Source organism: Drosophila ficusphila, unplaced genomic scaffold (assembly GCF_018152265.1).
Source record: "Drosophila ficusphila isolate 14025-0441.05 unplaced genomic scaffold, ASM1815226v1 contig_791, whole genome shotgun sequence".
Lineage (NCBI taxonomy): Eukaryota > Metazoa > Arthropoda > Insecta > Diptera > Drosophilidae > Drosophila > Drosophila ficusphila.
This window is the reverse complement of record NW_025064737.1, coordinates 26,676,833-26,688,979: the sequence shown is the minus strand read 5'-3', so window position 1 is coordinate 26,688,979 and position 12,147 is coordinate 26,676,833. Positions and strand designations below refer to the sequence as shown.

Here is a 12,147-nt window from a genome sequence, read left to right as displayed (position 1 = left end):
TAAAGTTGATGGGGTCCAACAAAAGCGGCTGCCTCCCCAGCATTTCTTTTGCCCCACGGTGGCAGCATCCGATTTTGACACAATTTTGCAGTTGAGCGGCATAAAATATAAATATGGTTATAGCGGAAAGGGTTGGACTTGGATTCCCCCGGCTCTATGTATTATGCATTTGGCATTTCGTCATCCCCTCAGCCACGGAAAATTCAGCTGCATGCCTCAATGCACTTTGCACTGAAATAGAGAAATTCCACTATTTGTTTTCTATTGCTCCGGTTGTTTGTTACCCCTTTCATGCAACTGGTTTTTGTGTGCATCGAAAAGGAGAGGTTCAAAAAAATAATGCTTACAGCAAATATAAACATGCAAAAAAGTTGAACAAACTTTGCTTGCATTTGGTTTTTTTTTCTGCCTTCAGGGCGGAGGTTTGAGTCGGTTCACAAAACAGAAATGAAGGAATACAACAAATAACGCAAACGGCCCGTTTTTTGTTGTTGCACATAGAAAGCATAATAAAGCGAGGAGAGTCGCGTGGGCTTAGTCGTTTTAGGAGATACACTTTCACTTCCAGGAAGTTGTTGAAATAAAAATTAAATTTAGATTTTAGTGTTTTTTGTGGGAGACAAGAACCAGGGAGAAAGTATAGTATTCTGAAGAGAATCAGTTTGGATTATGGGCTTTTAAATGATTGGAAACATTTCGAAACATATAAGATTAGCCAGTAAATCCAGAGCTTATAGTAGCTGTGCAAAAATTCTAGGAAATTCAATATGCCCTGACCTTTGAGAACTCAATGCTGGAAACGCGGGGAAAAAGAGGAAAAATAGAAGAGCCATGAAATGGAAACTGCAGTCCAAATATGAATCAAGCCAGAGCCCAGGCACGACCCAAAACCAAATGGGCCAGAAGACCAGAAACAGACCAAGAACAGAGGAGGCTGTGAGCCCGCTCTTCCCCTCGCTTCCTGGGCTTTTGGCCAACTGGTCCAGAGATGCCTGTCTGCCTGCTGCGGCTGTTGCATTGTCTTGTGGCTTTGGCTGCAGTTGCACTTGGCGCTGCTTTTTGAGATTTTTGTTTTGCTTTTTTTGTGATTCGGTTTTTTCTTTTTACTTTTGCCGGCTAGCTTTGACCAATGTCCAGGGCGTGTTGCCTGTGTGTTCCCTATGTTCTGGCCATGTTTTGGTTTCGTTCAAAAACATTTCTGCCTGCTGTCTGTGTGTGTACTGCATTGTTGTTGTACAATAGTTGCAACATGGTTTTTACACATGTCCAGCTGACCTAATTCCTCGAATATTTAAATTTTCATAAAGCCTGCCGTAGCTTTATTACATTTTTTGTTATGCTAAATTCAAATTTGAATTTCATTTTATCTGGGAAATTGTGTTCTCGAAATTTTATGTGAGTTTGAACCAATTAAGAGCACAGCCAGTCTCCCTCAATCAAAAATGTTATTTGGCCGCAAAAGTCCTAAATCAACAATCCAAATACCCCTAAAAGGTCGCAAAGTGTTGACAACATCGAAATGTTGGTGCAAACTAAAGTATTTGTGTAAATATTGTTTGGATGAAATTTGATTTCTCGGGCTAATGCTAATTTTCATTCTAGCAAAATCTGTAAATAAACACAACTTAACAATGGCAATTGTAGTTTTCCCCGTTTTCCGGGAAAAATGCAGTGCCACAGAAACCAACCACCGAAAAGGCTGGAAACATGTTTTCATTAGGAGAAATTATTAGGTGGCTGGCCAACCCCGAGTGTGATTTGATTTTCCATATTGTTCCGGGCACGCTCGCTCGATTCGGTTCTATCCATCTGTCCAGTCATCAATACTTGTCGCACAAATCCTTTACACCATCAGCACCCCAGCGCCGGGAAGTTCATTTATTTTGTGTTTAACAGCATTTAGGGATTGGAATTTTCCACGCATTGTCTTATTTGCACACCCCGAAATCCGGGGGTTGCTAAATAATTTATTTCTTTTCTGCCCGTTAATGCCCTTCAAGTGTTCGCTGGAAAGCGTAAAGTCCCTTTTAGGCCTTCTGATTTGTCCGTGGATTAATTTGACCCTGAGCCGGAGTTTTCCTTCTCGTTGGGATATTTAATTTCTTTGGGTCCTTTTGTCTGGAAACTGACCACGCAAAACTTTGGCCTTCAAAATGTTTTTAAAAAAATAATACCCTCACCACCACCACAACAAAAAAAAAGGGGGAGAGAAAGAAATCAGCGCGCAAAACCCCAAAAAGCAATTTCTATGCACAGGCAACAACATAAAGTCAATTTACAGCACGAGCCCTGAAAGAAAACACACACAGGGAAAAAATAAAAAAATAAAAAAACACAAAATCCGGGGCCAAAGTCAGGCTGCCAATAAATCCGTAACGAATCCTTTTGCCAACAGCAGGAGCAAGAACAGGAAAGGATCTACGCTTCAGTGCATTTTTGATGGACGTATCCGAGCGTAGCATATTGATGGCAAGTTTTGCGCATTTTACGGATATTGCACAATTTCTTTTTCATTCTTTATTTGGCTTTGGACTCTCACTCGGCGAAAAAAATGATTAATTATACACGCAAAATGGGCGTGATTGAGGCAAACGTTGTGCGAGGACTTTTAATTGGCTTTTGAGTCATCGACTAATAAAGATTAATTGTTTTTTAAAGGCAAAAATGTTGACAATGCGGCGGGGCGGGGGGCAGTCAAGTGAAAAGGCCCACGGAAGAGAAGGGGAATGAGAGTGGAAATGGGGATTATTGGTTGGAAGGCAAAGGACACTCGGATGCGTCTGGTCGCAGGACATGCCAGTTTATCTATGTCAGCACAGTGGTACGCACTCAATTGGAAGATTAAATGCAAGCCAAACAGTCTGCTCGCGGTCTGGTTCGGGTGTGATCTCTTAGCTACAGTGCGTCAGGTTGCTGTAAGGTTTTAGGGTTCCAAGAATTCTAAAAAAAACTTCAATTGTTGCCTTATATCCCATGAAAAAATTAAACTTTAGTAAGAAAGTAAATGATAAAGGAGAATTTTTATGTATGCTTTTTAATTTTAAATAGCTTATAGTTTCGCCACGCACTGTAGCTCCTCATTCCCCGGGTCTGGCACTTGCCAATGCCGCACTTTTTTCCATTTTACCTCAGACAATGTGTTATTGTGTTCCCCCGCTTTTCGACGGCGGTTGCACATACGGTGGTGGCTACTGTGGACCGGCCATTGGCAGGTCGAAACGGTTCAAATGGGCCGCTCGATGTTGCCTTGCTGTTGCTGCTGCTGCCTCATCCATTTTTGCGTATGAATTGCAAAACGCCGCACATATTTCACGTTATTGTTCGGTGGGGCTCGGTCCTCCGACTGTCTGTCCGTGTGTCTGTCTGTCTCTCTGTGGCTGTGAGTTCTGGGTAAGGCAGGTATCCCTCCTCCGATCCGTTGGCATTCCAAGTCGTGCCACACATTTGATATATGTTTTGGTGTCGAGCATGAGTTAACTGTGTCACAGGCATCGTAAATTTTCGCCACATTTTCCAAGGGTTCGATGAAAGGAGTGGAGCAAAGTGGAGTGGAGTGGAATGGTGAGTACTGCATTGAAATTGCTAGAAATAATCGTAAAATGATGAAGTCGTCCGGAGCAATATGAACTTCAACTTGGGCACCGAAATAAATGATTTGTGTGCGTCCTGAGTTTGCATTTCTGCGGGGTGGCGGCACTTAATCATCATATTTCTTTCTGGCTTCGCTGCGGACGGGGAATTTGTGTGTCTAAATTAGTTGAGTAGTTGTGTGAGGACTAATTAGGCGGCTGCAATTGCACTTTCAAGTGGCTGACAACAATGACAGGATATATGACCACCATATATACCTACATGTGTTCGGATATGTCATGAAAAATGATACACAAAACCCGCTTTGGCCAGGGGCAGCTGCCCCTCGGATGCCTTCTGTCTTTTATTTTCTGCCTCTGAGCCCTTTTGTTTTATGCCGCCAATGGGCCTTTTGTCGTGTCTCTCTCTTTCGCTCCTTTTCGAGTATAATTTCGTTTAATATTGTTCATTTTAGTTGTGTAATTGTGCGACGTTGTCAAATGACAACTCCACCTCCGTCGCTTCCTTCACTTTCGTTTTTCAATTTTTCATTTCAACCGAATTGCTGGTTATCCTCTTCGTTTTTTTCCCGTATTGTTCTGGCCAGAGATCAGTTTACAGGCTATACAACCTGGAACAACCTGGCCGAGGGTCGCGTGGGTATCGGATACACACAGATATATATACGAGTATATATAGTAGTCCTCCATCGTACCTGCCTGCGTCCTCAGATCGGCAGCTCTGTCATATAAGGTTTGGGGTATAAAAGTGGCTTAAAGGGCAGCGCCACATTTTGACATGACGTTCTCAGGTTTTTATCTGATCCGAAGCAGCAGTCAGTCGGTTGGAAAATTTCCTGCTCTTCGCTGAAACAATTCCTACATCGTATCGTAATTTTCATTAATGGTCTGTGGCGACTCAGTTTTATGGGGCATCTGTCTGGGTCGAGAAGAGATTCTGCTAGGCCAATCAAAATGATGAAATTTCAATTCTTTTCCGTGGGTTCCTCAATGTGAAATATGAGCTAGTTGGATGGGTTTTTAGGGTAATGTGGTTTGACACTGATTTGGATGTGCTCGTGAGTGAGGAGATTTGACAGGATTTGGATGGGGATAAACTGTTAAAAGGTTAGGATCTAATGAAGAATGATTCAGGGTGATTTGGTGAAGATGGCAGAAGATCTTGATATGCTTTTTGAAACTGAGTGAAGATTTTATATTTCATGAATATTTATAGTATAAAATTCAACAGATTAGTAACTCTTTTTTTACGCTTCGAAAACATTTACCTCCAAGAGTGTCTGGCCTATTAAAATGTATCCTGATTAAGCCTTAATATTAATCATTTGTTAAATGCGAAAAAAAGGCTCAAGGCTTGTTATGATTAATTAGAAACATGAAGTAGATAGTTATTAATGGGTATGCCCGCATGAAGCCAAGTTCAAAAATTAAGTTAGTTCAAGATAAAAAGCAAACATCTCAAGGGCTTCAAGCCTAATTTATTGAAGCGACTTGATGATGAAAGTTGTTTAAAGATAACAAATTGGTCCGATCATGAGGCGGATACAATTTTTAAAAGTTTCCTAAACATTACAAATTGCTGCGATCATGATGATGGCCCATGATCGATATACCTTTAGTCAAGGCCTTTGTTATCATAGTCACGCCTATCTGGCTCTTGTGTTTTCAATTGTATCTGCCGGATCGAAGCCCCCTGCTAAACCCCCTCTTGCCGGAGCTTTGCCAATCTCCCGCGGAGAGTGCGTGAGGCGATCGAAAAAAAAACGCACTTGGAAGTCATTAATCAAGGCCCACTTAAACACATTTAAACGCTTACGATTTGTACCGAGCCCGACCACGATTTATTTTTTGTGTGTTTTTATTTCTCGCTTTATTATTATTATTATTGATACAATGCCGTTTGTGTTAACCGTTGCCATAAATTCACTTTATTCGAGCGTTGGGAAAGACGACGCATGCGCCGCTGCCACAAAGACGGCGATGAAATCTCAATAAGAGAAGCTGGGGACAAAAAAAGATCGCTGGCAAATCGGAATGTAAATTTTGTCGCCGCTTCCCGGGAATTGATTTATATCTGCAGCAAGTCTGTTGGCGGCGGCCCCTCGTTTGGTTTGGCTTGGTTTGGTTCGGATTGGCCCGGCGCACTTCACTCCACTTTATTATTCATTGGAAACACAAGTCAGCCATGCTGATGAACCGAACGAAGTAAAATTAAGCAGAAACTCAGCCCCGACAATACCCATAAAACCGATGGCAAAATCAAAGCCATAGCCACCATAGTAAAAGCCAAAGCCGGAGCTTTGAATTTCAATTAATTTGACTGACTGACTGCCTGACTGATGGACTGCCCCAGGGAGGAGACCCTCGTAAATGTGGGCATTTTCATTTTTATGGGTTAATTGCCATTGTACGTTTGGTTCCTCGCTTCGGTTCAATCAAAGCCAAATGGCGAAAATAAAGGAGGACAGGGAAAAAGGCAAAGTTTATTTATCTTCCGCCCTGGTAGAATTCTGTTGTGATTTATGTGACTTCTTGGGTTACAAAAATTGATAAAAGATGTGGCAGCAAAAGGAAGACACTGTGGCACTTTGACAAAACGCTAAATTGGAAATTAATCAATGAAAATTGAATGCCAAATTAATATTTATGGGACAGATTTTTTTTTTTAAAGTCGAATACCAATTAATGCCATCAGATTTAAATATGAAATATTATTCCGATTTATTCATTTCAAACAAAAGTGGAGCAAAGGAAAATTAAAAATACATTAATGGTGTGGTTAACATTTTTCACAAACTTAATGGTTGAAAAATAATTCTCATTTCAAGAAATAATTCAATTATTTTATTAAACTATCAACTCATTTTTATGATTCGCAAAGGTATTATATCAATTAGCCCTGCGGTCGTACGAGAGTTTAATGTTTAACGTTGAAAAAGTTTTTTACAAATGAAAATCGTTTAAATTAACAAAAAATTATTGTTTCGCTATCGGTTAAAATACATTTTGACCAACAATAAGCTTCCATATGATGGAACTCACTTAAATTGCTGTTTACAAAAACTTAAAGTTTCCCATTTCGCAGCCACACACATCAAAATAATAATCATTGTAATTATAGTCGGAGCCGTTGTAATAATATAAAAATTGTGGAAAATATTCAGACCAGTGGACGATTAAATTGCCTTGCCAACTTTCGACCGTGTTCCCCACATTCCCTCGCCAATCCTTAACCCTTTTCCGCCTGTCTGATGATATACACAAATTATGCCTGCGTTTAAGTAATTGTTGCAACTGATGACAACGCTGCTGTTGCATGTCCTCCACTGTCTATCTCTGTCACTTGCATTGACAACAAAAAATACACAGAGTGCACATCTACACTATATATATATATATATAAAGTGGAAACCAGGAACAAGCGGAATTCATAAACTGCAGCGACGACAAATTGATATAGAAGGCGGGTGGGGCAGTGGGGTCCAGTGAATGCGCATCGTATAAAATTTTATGAAACGCCATAAAAATATTTATAAAATTGTCGCCATGCTCCATGTTTACGAGCATTTAAAAAATAATATTTCCAATAATGCGAAAATTATACAGATAAAAAGGGAACACTTAAACTGATTGCACAAACGGAAATTACACAGGTCATTAAGATAGAGACTATATAATGTTAACACCATTTACATTAATATCCTCTTCCTTTTTACTGAAAAACAAAGAAAATTTGCTTTAGTACTTTTTTACTAGTTCCATTTAGAAGGTCTTCGATAAAAAACATTCTGCACTAAAATTTTTTTCGGTTCCTAACCATTTTCCTTATGAGTTTTTGTGTGGAGTACGCTTCATTGATTTCGCCCAGCTTTTGACAGTTGAATGCATTTATGATGCTCATTTTCAGGGGGAGGAGATCAGATACATTATGTGTACATGTATGGGCAGGTCCAGGATGGCGTGAGTGTTGCACGTGTCACTAACTCAGCGGGCGGTACATCGGATGTGCAAAATCAGGGGAATATTTCACACTTGCTCCGACTGCTGACCCAAAGCGACTCCATGCACTCTCATCCCATCCGCCGAGCGCACGCAATTCGGAATTGGAATTGACTAATCCAAAAAGCATTCCTGACACTTGCTGCCCCGCCAGCTTGCCTTCGTTACTAATGACTTGGCACTTTTCGCAGGACAGCAGCCGCAGGAAGCAGGAGGGGAGATGGGTGGTGGTGGAAGGGGGAAGGAGGAGGGGTGAGCTGGCAACCTGTGCCACGCCCTTGGCTGTCAGGCATTTGTCATATTTCTGTCAAATAAGCGCTTTTAATATTGATAGCTGCCGCCTGCCACTGTCAACAGGATGTTGGCTTCAGCGCGTTTTCAGCTGGAAGCCGCCAGCTCTCAGTCGAACTTGAGTTCGAGCTCCAGATTCCCCGATCCCAGGAATCAGCTCAGTGCAGCTCGGAACGCAATCAGGCGTTTTATGTGAGCAGCTTAATGTGAATTTATTGCATTTCAGCCAGTTGCCACCCGCTTCCTGCTCTTCGCCCTCACATAATGAGTCTCCATTTATTTCCTTTTCATCTTTTATATTTTTTCTCCTCCTCTTCCTGAGAAGAAATCAATAAGTATGCAAACGTCTCGCGCTGAGCTGCCAAATTTTGAGTATGAGGGTTAACGATTTAACGTTTTAAGGGGTCAGCATAATGATGAGGATTTATAGATGCCTGTTTGACTTAACTGTAGCGCCATTTGTTTGCCTGAGCGAACTAACAAAAAATGACAAAAAGCTTAATTATGGAACATTAAAAACATTAACTTGGGGCTGAAAGTTGAGGTTTGAGGCAGAGTTTTCTGAAGCCACCTGCGCGCCGTTTCCTTCGAGTATATTTTTTGACCACCCGCTGCGCCTGAATACCGAAAAAAATGATATAAATTTATTTATACCGCGCCAGAGCTTTGGCTCTGGGGCATTTGCCTTTCGCGAGTGTGTGTTTCTGTGCGGTTAACAAAATGCAAAATGCCAAAAGGTCATCAGCTTTTGGGCCCAGCGTGAAGTATTTCTGCTGGGAGAGCAAACATTATGATTGCAACATTTCTGGCTTGGGAGGCATTGGGCGATGGGCTTGGAAGCACTCTTAAACAACCGCAGAGCTGGCTTTTTATTATATTCGGTTATGGCCCTCGGTTATGGGTTATAAAACTAGACTAACAACATCAATCGGTGGCCGTGATACCACTTCAATTGAAGGCAATTAAGGGGTGAGCCTGGGGCTATAAAAGCACCAGATAGTGCATTTTTTACATGGGAAGTCAAAGTCGTTAGGCGCATTTGATTGGACAGTGTAATTGCCTAATAAGATTTCCCCTAACCAGGAAACCAAATGTAGAACTTACAATTAACTTCTTTAATAATATTTTACTGTTCTTCATGAAACACAAATTATAAATCAGTTACCTCAATTTAGTACAAAATAATTTATCTCATCAATTTAGAGCTGAGCCTCAAACAAACAAATTTAATTTTCTTATTTAGTGGTTGTGTTTTCATTAAGGCAGAAAATTAACTTAATGAATAATGACTTAATTAATGGACTAGGTTCGAAGTAGCAGAGCAAATAAATAATTTCGTTTGTTGCTATCTCTCAATCAATAAGTATTTTGGTCTCATCTCCTGCGAGATTTGGACTGCAATCCAAGATTCATATATTGCAGTCATGGCAACCTCTGTCGAGTCAATTGCTGCTTAATTGCCAACCAAGACTACTTGCATTACGACCTGTCTCATGGATCGTGTCCGAGCAATCAATTCCTTAAAGTTTACACAACAATTGCGGTTTAATTAGAGTCATGCATACTATATTATAAATGCCAAAGCCAGACATGTGTGTGAATCTGAATCTGAAGCTGGTTTGGCTCTTGGTTTCGCCCAGAGACAGGGACAGTTTTCAATATTTATTGCTGGGTGTGGCCCAGCCCCTCCACCTGGCATTAAAAAGGGGCTAGTCTAAGGTTCGAAATTCGTAATTAATTTATTGAATGCGTTCGCCTGCTTTCGGTTTCACGTGTGTGTGTCTGTGTTGTTTTAGCCCGGAGGTTGTAAAATTTTAATGTCCACTTCATTATCTCGACTTGAAAATCTAATTACCAAAAGTGACTGCAGTCAGGTCGCTCAGCCCAGTTCCGTTCCCTTTTCGGGACGTTCTTGAAATGCCCGATATACTCGTGTATACTCGTATAAATATATGTGGCAGTGAATCGTTTTGACTTCTTTTTCCCTGCAGCTGACGCCACAAAAGTCAACAATTTTTGGGCTCAATTAAAGAGTCGAACTGAAACCGAAACTTGGCTGGCTGCCGACTTGGCCGGGCCTTTATTATCTTGATGAGCGGCCAAACTATTTTACGAGCTCAACAACAAGTTAATTAGCCGTTGGTATTAATGCCCCCAGTGGCGGCAGTTGCTTGAAACAAAAATTTTATGTTGTCAAATGGATTTTGGCCTCCTCGCCGTTCCACTTCCTATCATTAATGAAGACGCCCTGGTCGGCTGGCGATTTATTTGCCTTTCTTCTCTTATTTTTTTTCTGTATAATTTTTATTGCTCACTGACTCCGGGGACTATGCAAAAATTGTATAAATATATAGATGTGCGATTGTGCGACTGTGTTTGCTCAGCTAATGATTATAATTAGATTGCCCCGAGAAGTGCGTGGACTTGGCCATCTTAATTGCCATTAAGTCAAAGTCGTGGACCGGCGAGCGTGTGAACATTTTGTTTATGTCGTTTCCGTTGCGCACCTGCAGAGCAATCGAAAAATGAAAAAACCAACAAAAAAATAAAATGATAAATGAAATCGACGAAAAAATATTTCGCCTGGCTGTGCAAATAATTTTTAATTAAATGGCAATTGCGCATACGCCGCGTGTCCCACCGAGATGTTAGATAGATAAATCGCGAGACAGCCAAGTGCCAGCTGACACAGCTGTTGGCGACGTGTTGCAATTGCTGTCGCTGCAACTGCAACAGCACTAGGCCATAAACCGAACAATCCCAATCGTAATTTGCCTGGCCGTTTATTGAGCGGCAATTTGATTTGCCCGGCAACACCTCTCACAATTGTCTTAAGCTAAGGCCAAGAGTCAAACACGATCCCAATGACAGCGTTTAAATGGAAAAACGGCAAAGCGACAGACAAATTAAGCTGGCCGAGGAGACCCTAAAAAACGGAGAGCTGAGCTGAGAAAAATCTTTTTGTATAAAATGCGTTACGACAACACGCCCACACGATATCAATTTGTTGACTGAAGCCAACAACTGCAACAAGTCCGGCCACAATTTATTCGATGATGTTGCATTAAATTGCTGTTCGGCTCGGCTCGATTCAGTTTAGTTTTCTTTTATTCTGTTTTTTCCATCCCCACCCGCTGCGTGGGCGGAAGATACGAAATTAAACAGAAACAAAAAGGAAAAACCAAAACAAAAGCAAAACAAATCGAGCCCCCGACAAACTTTGACCCCAAAAAAATGCAAAGCCAATAGGTCGGAAGTGAAAGGGTTGGTTTGGGTCTCATAGGGACCAGAAGCGCTGGCATTTAACTTGATTTCGGTGGTACAAAAACTGTAATATATTATGATTGATTTATTGAAGAAGTTTGAGAGGGACTCACCTAATAAAAAGCTGGCAAATTAAATTGTATGAAGAGGAGATAAGAGCTGTCAGCTGCAAGCGAAGTAAAAATTTCAAAACTTTACGGAATGCAAAAAAATAATTTAAAATTTACTCATGCCATAAAAACCCTTCACATTTCAGTGGCAATAATTCTAAATGATTTTTTCAATCAATCCGCCAACGAACGTATACACTTTGGCAACACATTTTCCATTAAATCATTGAAATAAAAATACTCGAAATCGTAATTGATTCCACAGACTCTTCAAAATCACTTTCCCAGCAATTTGCGATTGATTTCCGCTTAGCGCAGCAAGTAAAAGTTCAATTCATGACATTTGGTCGACAGTTTTATTGGTGAATAATTGGTCATCATTGATGTATTTGTACGGCGAACCAAATACCATCGAACCCGTCCATGATTGATCTATTCAATGCCAATGAAAATGAAAATGGAAACAAAGCAGCTGCCACACCAGGCAACAGGCAACAACAACAACATCGACATCCGAAGTAAAAACGACAACACCGCAGCCACAGCAGGAAAAGAAAAACTAGAGAAGAGCGACTGAAAAAACAAGAAATCAGCTTAGTCACTGGAAAGAAGAAGAAGAGGTGGGTGGGTGGTTCTCGGGAGTGGAACATAAATTATATGATATGTTTGTCCTGACCGAAAGGTGTGGGGGTGGTGAGATTGGGCGAGGCCTTCTGGATTATGGGAACGATTATACCCGGTAACTGAATACGAGAAAGGGTATATTGAGTTTCCCAGAGTTACATATTAATCGAAAGATTAATTACATAAAATACACGGATTGTCAACAGCATACAGATTGCTGTGGTTTCGAATATATTTTACATAAACATAAACATTTATTAAAATGAGGC

At 40.9% G+C, this 12,147-nt stretch overlaps 1 protein-coding gene across 1 annotated transcript in view; it reads left to right on the top strand.

Moving 5' to 3' along the window:
• LOC108099255 overlaps positions 1 to 12,147 on the top strand; it is a 148,336-nt gene that overhangs the window by 26,573 nt on the left and 109,616 nt on the right. The gene's annotated exons all lie outside the window — the stretch shown is intronic.